Raw genomic sequence first — 10,282 nt, forward strand, 5'->3', positions numbered from 1 at the left:
CCTAATATCATCTGGTTTTCTCCCTTAGAAGGAGTGGTTTAAATTTTGTTTTGTTATCAATAATGTGTGTGTTTCTTCTGTGTTTGTTTCAGACATATATATTTGTTATTGGCTTTACCAATACATGTGTCTAATATTGCCAGTGAAAAGAGTCTACCTTTAACATGCACCAGCATGGTCATGCTTGAATTTATGCCTATCTGCACCTGATTGTCTATCAATGTCTGCATCCACTGCCTGAATTCCAATTTACCTTGAAGTGATTGTTAACCCAATCCTGCTTGCCAAACTGCCAGTACTCTGGTTCTTCCACATACTCTTGTTTGCTAAGCAACTTCAATGCTCCTTAAGGATGAGTTGCAGTGAACTGGTGATATGATGCATTAATTTCCTGTCCTACCCATTGTCATGCTTTTAACTAAACTGCACCCCATTTGGCTTATGATCTTGGTAACTCTTTGGTTGCTATTACAATTATTGAGTGTTTCTTTGCTTTTGAGTGTTTACATTGTGACATTTGCATTATATACTTTTCATTCTATGATGCCTGGTGCACAATTCTATATATGACATTCTCTGCACACTTTTGTGATGACCGATGATGCACTAATTTTTTGATAAGTGAAATTTTTTTGCTGAGTGAGGTAAATGTAATCAATATTCTTTCATTTTAATTAATTTTTTTCTCAACTGGAGCCTTTGCTAACTGAGGTTCTACTGTAAATGCGTGTTTGGGGGTGTCCCGAATAGCCCAGGGGGTTGTCCTGAATAGCCCCAGGGGGGTGTCCTGAATAGCCCCAGGGGGGTGTCCCGAATAGCCCCAGGGGGGTGTCCCGAGTAGCCCCGCCGTGCGGAAATGGCTGCCATTTTTATAACACTTCTCTTTAACTTCACTTCTTGTTTGTCTGTCTGTCTGTCTGTCTGTCTGTCTGCTACAAATCTTGTAATCAAAATTTAATACGGTACACTTCTACTCATCATATCGATCTAAAATTTTGCATGAATTTAAAGATTAATAAAGATTTAAAGTTGGAGACAATGCATGAATCAAATGTCAAAATAAATGATTTTAGAAATTAATTTTTTTTTCAATATTAAAAAAATTGAAAAAATAATTTTGTCTCCTACAAATCTTATAACTGATATTTTACACACTTTTACCTGTCTAATTGAGCTGAAATTTTGCACACTGGTGTGAAATCAGAGGCAATGCACGAATCAATTAACAGAATAAATAATTTTGAGAAAAAAATTATATATTAAAAAAATTATGTATAACGGTATTTAAAAAATTGAAAAGGTAATTTTTTTAATTTTTGAAAATTAGATGAGAAATTCATTGTACATCTGTAAGATTGAAGATACTGGAATCTTTAGAAGTGTTGTCTTTAAAAAGTAATTTTTAAACATATATTATTACAACACTTCTCTTTAACTTCACTTCTTGTTGGTCTGTCTGTCTGTCTGCTACAAATTTTGTAATCGAAATTTAATACTCTTCTACTTATCCTATCGATCTGAAATTTTGCACACTTGTGTAAAGTTGGAGACAATGCATGAGTCAAATGTCAAAATAAAAGATTTTAAAAATTAAAAAAAAAATTTTTTTAATATTAAAAAAAATTGAAAAAATAATTTTGATAGCTTCAAATCTTATAACTGATGTCTGACACACTTTTACCTGTCTGATTGATCTGAAATTTTGCACACTTGTGTGAAGTCAGAGGCAATGCATGAATCAATTAATAGAATAATTTTGAAAAAAATTATATATTAAAAAATTTATGCATTAAAAAAATTGAAAAACTAATTTTTTAATTTGAAAATTAAATGAAAAATTCATTGTAAATTTGTAAGATTGGAGACACTGGATTCTTTGGAAGTGTTGTATTTAAAAAGTAATTTTTAAACGTATATTATTATAACACTTCTCTTTAACTTCACTTCTTGTTTGTCTGTCTGTCTGTCTGCTACAAATCTTGTAATCAAAATTTAACACACTTCTACTTATCCTATCGATCTGAAATTTTGCCTACTTGTTTAAAGTTGGAGACAATGCATGAATTAGATGTCAAAATAAATGATTTTACAACACTTCTCTTTAATTTCACTTCTTGTTTGTCTGTCTGTCTGTCTGTCTGTCTGCTACAAATCTTATAATCAATATTTAACACACTTCTACCTGTCCAATCGATTTGAAATTTGGCACACTTGCGTAAAGTTGGAGACAATGCATGAATCAATTGACAGAATAAATAATTTTATAAATAAATAAAAAAAATTTCAATATTAAAAAAAAATTTAAAAAATAATTTCATCTCCTACAAATCTTATAATCCATATATGACACAATTTGACCTGTCCAATTGATCTGAAATTTTGCACAATTGCATAAAGTCAGAGACAATGCATGAATCAATTGACAGAATAAATAATTTTTAAAATTTACAAAATGTTGATATCTTATAAAAATTTGAAGAATAATTTTTTTCAGTATTTGAAAATGAAATTAGAAATTCATTGTACATGTGTAACATCCAAGATACTGGATTGTTCAGAAGTGTTGTCTTTAAAAAGCAATTTTTAAATGCATATTATTTAAGAGTAAAAAAAAAAAATTTTTCAATATTAAAAAATTGAAAAAATAATTTTGTCAGCTACAAATCTTATAGTAACTGATATTTGACACACTTTTACCGGTCTAATTGATTTGAATTTTTGCACACTTGTGTGAAGTCAGAGGCAATGCATGAATCAATTAATAAAATAAATAATTTTGAAAAAAAATTTATGTATTAAAAAAATTATACCTACATTAAAAAATTGAAAAATTAATTTTTTTAATATTTGAAAATTAAATGAGAAATTCATGGTACATCTTTAAGATTGTAAACACTGGATTCTTTGGAAGTGTTGTCTTTAAAAAGTAATTTTTAAACGTATATTATTTTTATTGAGGTACGTATGTAAATTCTGCAAATAAAGTTTTTATGCTGACACTTGTCTGCCACTTTTTTCCAAGCAAAATTTTTTAATATGGCAAATATTTTTTTTACTTCAGACCTTAGCAGAAGTAACTTTTTAAAATATCATTTTTCACCATTTTTTTCATGAATTTTTCAAAGCTAGTAAATGTAGTATTTTTGAACTTCCTTTATACTACATAGATAGAAAAAATGTTAACGTTTATGCCACTATATTTAGTTTTGCAATATTCCAATTAGTTTAGCTACTAAAACAGTTTTACGCCATGTCGGAGGACTGTCCCGAGTTACCCTGCCCGCCCCAAGTATAGCCCGGTTATTGGTATCACTTGTTCAGTTGCTGCTTAAGTGAAGACAAATGTTAGTGACTTTTTAGGATAAAATTAGAGATGTGGGGTAACACATGCATGGGACTTAGTAAATAATAAGTTTGCAGCTTATATATGGTTGCGGTCACATCAAAGCTGTTAGACTGCATTAACACATGTTCAGCTTACAGTAAAGACAAATGTTATTGTTGCCGTTCAACTATTTTAGGGTAAATTTATACTTTTACAGATTTGGGGCAACATGTGCATGGACTTGGTAAATAAATTTGAGCATCATAAATGGCCTTTCATGGCTGAGATATAGAATTCACAGCTCAAAAAAATTGGAATCCCGGCTCAAAGAAATGAAATCAAGGCTGGCTAATCCATAAAACCACGACTTGAAAAATTAAGTTACAGCTTGCCAAGTAGATATATCCCATGCCTGCACTCAACTAGTGATAAAGCAGAGGCTGTTTTATGCAATTTCTTTTTCAGTCCTATCAGAGTGATCAGACTATAAGTGTCATCTCTCTAAGAGACTAGTGCCAGAATATCAGTCTCTTTAGTCTTTCTGAATTTGAATTTAAGGTCATGAATCCTGAACACAAGAATTCAGGATTGGAATCTTCCTTCTGATGAATAAAGTCTTGCTCCTCCTGTCCTCCAAACTTTCAAAATCCAGAGTGATAAATTTTTGATACATTTAGAATTTTAGAACCTGAAATTATATATTTCAGTTTGCAATTAGGTACCTAGGATCCTAGGAGGTCATTCATCTAGTGGGAATCTCAGCTTCAAAAGCTGCAGCAAAGCAACAAAGCTCTGGTTGTGGCTTAAAGTGTAAAGAAACTAAGAAACTTAGGGTTAGGGACATAGAGGTAAACCAGAGATTTTTCAGAATCAGTTCATTTTTAATGTCCTCATTTAGTCAAGAATCAAGATTTAAACCAATATCTTATGTATGATATGCTAGTTTGGTATCCATGATACATAGTGATGATACTTTGCTCAGTTTGCTGGTCTACTCCCAGGGTGCAGAGGGTGCATGCAGCGTTACCAATATATGGGTTTTCAAGCCAAAAGCGTCGCCAACCATTTTCAAAATTGTCGCCAGGTAATTTTTAATGAAAAGCCATTTAAGCCGGGTAATGAAAAGCCATTTACAAGCCACAAACTTATTTACAAGGTCACATGCACGTATTACCCCAAATAACTAATTTTACCCTAAAAACAGTACAATTGTACAATGTACAGCAATACTAACATTTGTCTTCACTTAACTGTCATCAGAAATTCAGAACTTGTGAAAATGCAGTCTGACCACTCTGATGTGACAGCAAGTCAGCAACTACTTGTTGTTTACGTTTTGCAGTATATTTTGGTTGTAATTCATTGCAACTGATTTCTGGACAAGCTTCACTGCATCCCAATCCATCCAATGTACCTATTGGAAAACTTACTTTTTTTCTAAATAGTTGGCCAAAGACTGACAAATATCTTAAATGCAATAATTTCAATACAACTACATCAGCAAGATCTTCTGAAGGCATAAATTTAGCTGCAGAAGCATCACCAAAGATCTTGCAATATTCACCCACTCTCTGCACAGTGAGTCTACTCATGGGACTGAAAATTTAACTTGAGGAAGAGTCTAAAAAAGTCGTTGCTCTAAGCCTACTTTGATGTGACCGCAACTAGCTATGCACAATCTTCAATGAAACATTTAGGTTGACTTGTTTACATTACAATGATTACATTCTGCAGGATATTTTGGCAGGAACAGTAAAACAATGCAGATTGCAGAAGTTGAAAGTTTTATGAAATGACATGCTTGCAAAGTGTGATCTGTAATTTTTTCAATCAAACAAAATTTTATGACATTTGAGTCACAAGACTTCATCCCCAGTCCCCACTGCAGTTGTACAATAGCTATTAGAGCCATGATATTTAAAAAAAATATGACTTTTCCAGCCCTGGTTAAGTGGCTTAAAATCCTCAGGAGTCAGGACTATCAGGAGCAAAGTCAAAAAGTTATCAACTGCCTCCATATTGGCATATTTGGCATCCATAATCCATACTCAGGCTGTCACTCTGTCAATACAACACTGAGCAGTCAGCAGCTCTGACCCTTGATGGCTTGACCTGTCACAGACACAGCAGACAGCTGTCATTGACAGTTTGACACTCGCTCTGTGTCTGCATCAGCATGTCACTCATTTCACTGTCAGCATGTCACTCATTTCACTGTCAGCATGTCAGGACTCAGTGTCAGATTGTCTTTGTCAGGCAGCATGCCACTGCCCACTGAAGCCAATTGCCAATGCCATCATGCCATGATGATGATGCCAGCTGGCAGCATGCAACAGGCAGGGAGGGTGCAATTCTAGAAATGGTGGTTGATATATCATATACAACTATTTCATGTAAGAAAGTATGAACAATCCATCTGTTAACTTTCAAAATCATTTAGTTTCAAAATCTCAGCTAGGTAGGTAAATGTAAAGGGAAGGAAATAAAGGTAGGGTAAACGACTATTAAGGACGTAGCAAAACATGAATGGCTATAAAAAAATCATTGTATGCGCAACTTGAGTTCCATTTGCTTTACATCACTCTCAAAACACCGCACTACGCGCCAGCAACAATGAAATGTCACAAAATGTTGCCATATTTATTTAAAAGCCTTTAGAATGCAAACCTACCAAATCCATATATTCTGACGCTGTGTGTGACTAAATTTGGCATTTTGTGAGACTAATTCTGGGTTCTGGCCGCGCTTCAAACTCTACTAGGGTAAACGCTGTATATTACGACGTCGTAGGGAATTCCGTCACCTCTCTAGTTTTTCCTTTATAATAGGCTTTGTTTTAGTTCCATGTGTTCGTTGATGGTTGAAATGGTGACCTCATACATTTGCGCATCGAACTACTGCCAAAACACTAGGTCTTGGCCATCTAGCGGGAAAATATCGAGATCCAAAGAGAGACAATGCAAGCTACCCAGTGAGATCATCGAAAAATGTGTCAAATTTGACAGTTGACCTTGCTCTACCAAATAGTGAATAACTGTTTGTATAGGAAGAATATTATGGTTTGAGACTTTTAAATACGTCTGTGAATTTATTAGGAATCCTTTAAGTATACTTGTATTCGCTGATTTTAAGTGGTAAATAAATTAATAGATGTATAAGTTGAGAAATGGATTTAGACTCATGAAAACTAATTCCGTCACAACTTGAATTGGACACACACAGATTGCTCCAAGCTATGTACAAAAATTGAAATTTGCTTAATTAAAAGCTTAATAGTTTGTAATTAAAAGCGAATTAAGTAGTGTTCAATATTCATCAGTGTTCTAATTCAAAGCCGTGTTGTATTCCAATACAGCTCACACAGCGAACGGAATTTGAACATGTGGATGACGGCATTACGTATCAGTAGAATTTGAAGCGCGGACAGAATACGCCTCACCACGTGCCAAATATTGCCACACACAGTGTCGGAATATAGGGATTTGGTAGGTTTGCATTCTAAAGGCTTTTAAATAAATATGGCAACATTTTGTGACGTTTCATCGTTGCTGGCGCGTAGTACGGTGGTGTTTTGTGAGTCACATAAAGCAAACAGAACTTGAGTAACGCATACGATTATTTTTTTATAGTTTTTCATTTCTCGATGCGTCCTTAATGTGTCGGAATATACTGTGTTTACCCTAATTTGTAATTCCGACACAAGATCTTGTGTTCGAATTCCAATCGCTGTGTGAGCTGTATTGGAATACGACACAGCTTGGAATTAGAACACTATTGAATATTGAACACTACTTAAGTAGGCTTTTAATCAAGAGCTATTAAGCTTTTAATTAGGAAAATTTTAATTTTTGCACACAGCTCAGCCTCAGAACAAGCTGTGTAAGTATAATTCCAAATTTCCAAGCTGTGTCAGAATTAGTTTCTGTGACTAAAACTGTCTCTTTACTTAATCATCTATTAATTTATTTACCACTTGAAATCAGCAAATACAAGTATACTTATAGGATTCCTATTCACAGACTGACAGACTTATTTGAAAGTCTCAAACCATAATATTCTTTCTACACAAACAGTTTATCACTATTTGGTAGAGCAAGGTCAACTATCAACTTTGACACGTTTTTTGATGTTCTCACTTGGTAGGGTAAACGCGGTATATTCCGACACATTAAGGACGCATTGAGAAATGAAAAACTATAAAAAAAACCGTATGCATTACGTAAGTTCTGTTACCTTCACATGACTCTCAAAACACTTCACTAAGCGTCAGCAACGATGAAACGTCACAAAATGTTGCCATATTTATTAAAAAGCCTTTAGAATGGAAACCTACCAAATCCCTATATTCCGTCACTTTGTGTGGCAACATCCGACACGTGGTGAGTTGTATTGCGTCAGCGCTTCAAATTTAACATCACCATTTCAACCATCAATGAACGCATGGAACTAAAACAAAGCTCAATATAAAGGAAAAGCTGGAGAGGTGACGGAATTACCTACGATGTCGGAATATACCGCGTTTACCCTACTGGGTGACGTGCACTGTTTCTCTTTGGATCTTAACATTTTCCTGCCAGACAGCCCAGCATAGTGGCACATAGTGGCAAAGCAGCAAGTTTTTTAGACTCTCCCTCAACTTCCTCAAGTTCACTTTTGAGTCCTATAAGTAGACCAGCAAAGTATCCTGGATACCAGCATTCTCATGCATAAGAAAGTGGTTTAAATCTTGAGTACAGGAGGAAATTAAAAATGAACTGATTCTAAAAAATCTCTGGTTTGTCACTATGTAGTGGCAAACCAGAGATTTTTTAGAATCAGTGCATTTTTAATTTCCTCAATTACTCAATATTTAAACCAATTTCTTATGTATGATAATGCTGGTATCCATGATACTTTACTCAAGTTTACTGGTCTAGGTACTTATAGTAATCAAAATTGAACTTGTGGGAGTCTAAAAAACTCTCTGCTTTGCCACTAGGTATGCAGCCCAGACGGTCAGACCTAGTGTTTTTTCAATAGTATGGTGATTGGTGCCGCAATGGTGCGCAATAGTATAAGGTCACTATTTCAACCATCAGGCATCAACGAATGCGTGGAACGGTGGAACTAAGACAAAGCTTAATAGGCTATAAAGGAAAAAAGTTGACAAGTGTTGGAATTACCCGCGGCCACGATGTCGGAATATACCGCGTTTACCCTAGTATGAATTGTGGCAAAGATCAAATCATCAAAGAACATTTTTTTGTTGCCCTTCCAACTCCAAGTTCCAAAGACCAGAGGTTCATTTCTGAGTCAGTGAGTCCTATACCTTATAAGTATAAGTAGACTAATAAACCTGAAAATCTTGGAAGAGGAGCCACTAAATTGCAAAACCAGGAGACAACAAATACCAACGAACAAATACATAATTTTCCATTTCCGTCGTAATTCGATGAGACTCTGTGCAAGAATAATATTTACCATGGGATTTTTCCCTTGAACTCGGATGAGAAGTCCGTCCTTGCGGAAATAAAGTTGTGAGTAAACCACAGGAATACAAACATTACATACAATCGATTAGAAACGTTTATACTTCATCAGATCCTCGAATATTTAAATGTAGACATTTTTAACGAGCATACTCCACGTCTTCACCTTTTTGATTTTTTCACAAAAACCAGGCAGATGCTCAAATTCGACATTGGAGTCAATCAAGCATCAAAAGTAGAAATTCCCGATTAACACGAAAAAAAACAACTTCGTTCATGATAGTTTTATTAAAATTATTTCATATAAATGTTGAAATTAGAAGCCGTTGTCAGCAATGACAGGCAGTCCTCGAGTCCGCCGAGCTAGCAACTACAGCACGGGCTATCCTCAAGGATCAGCAATCAGACCCATTTGATATCATATCTTGACACGGCCCCACAATCAAGTCTCATTGCCAAAAAAATTTATCATGTCAAATCATGCGAGAAGATAATGAATGAACTGTGCATGAAATGAAGAAGGAACAAACCCCAAGATGCATGCGAAATTAGCACTCTTATCCAGAATTCTCTATATCAGAGCACTCAGACCGTACTTACAAAAGTTGGTATTTCTATCCAGAATTCACTCCCGCTGAGCAATCGGATATGAATTGCAACAAGTTAAGTCGGAGCTGATGCCATTCAACATTATTTACATAAATCTACAACCACCCCCAAGGTCTGCTAACAATTGATAATGTGGTTAACTACTAAGCATTTACCATCTAGGAAGCTAGATGGTCGCGTTCGTATCTCGATTCACCAGGAAGAAAACTTCGTTATAAAACATCGCTCGTAACAATGGTAGACCTGCTTCCAAAAACCCCATAACTAAATTTATAAAGGTAAAGTTGGCGCAAAATGCTAGGAGCCAATACTATAAATATTAAATTAAATAACACACGGTGATAACACATAGCGTTCAGAAATAACAAAATTTAATTTCGCAAAGTTTCATCAATTAAGTAATTTTGAAACGCTTGCTACTCATCAAGATACGAGGCCGAACAAACAGAAAGGCCGAAAACATTCCAACACCGAAACGTCGCAAGGTCAGAAGCCCATCAACAAGTAAGGAGCTAGAATTCAATCATTAATGCACTTCCACCTGAGCTGTGGGCAAGCAGATAGATGTACAGAAAATGCTAAGAGAATGTACATTTCCTGGTGCAAACACTAAACACCACTGTTGGTATTAGAGTTATGAATTGTCTGCCCTCTGTTTAGGCGCAGTGGCGCTAAAGTAAGAATTATTTAAATAAATTATGAAATCTCGATAGAATGACACGGTAGCACGCAAGAACAGCGTATACAGTTGCAGTGCATTTGAAAACTACGTTATACACAGAATTCACAAAATCGCTGAAATAATAGTTAAATTTCGAATCGAAGGTCAAGTTCATCATCAAATGATTTCCAGCATTATTTCTTTCTCCAGTTCTACTAG

The sequence above is a fragment of the Hyalella azteca genome, unplaced genomic scaffold, assembly GCF_000764305.2.
Source record: "Hyalella azteca isolate HAZT.00-mixed unplaced genomic scaffold, Hazt_2.0.2 contig7253, whole genome shotgun sequence".
NCBI lineage: Eukaryota > Metazoa > Arthropoda > Malacostraca > Amphipoda > Hyalellidae > Hyalella > Hyalella azteca.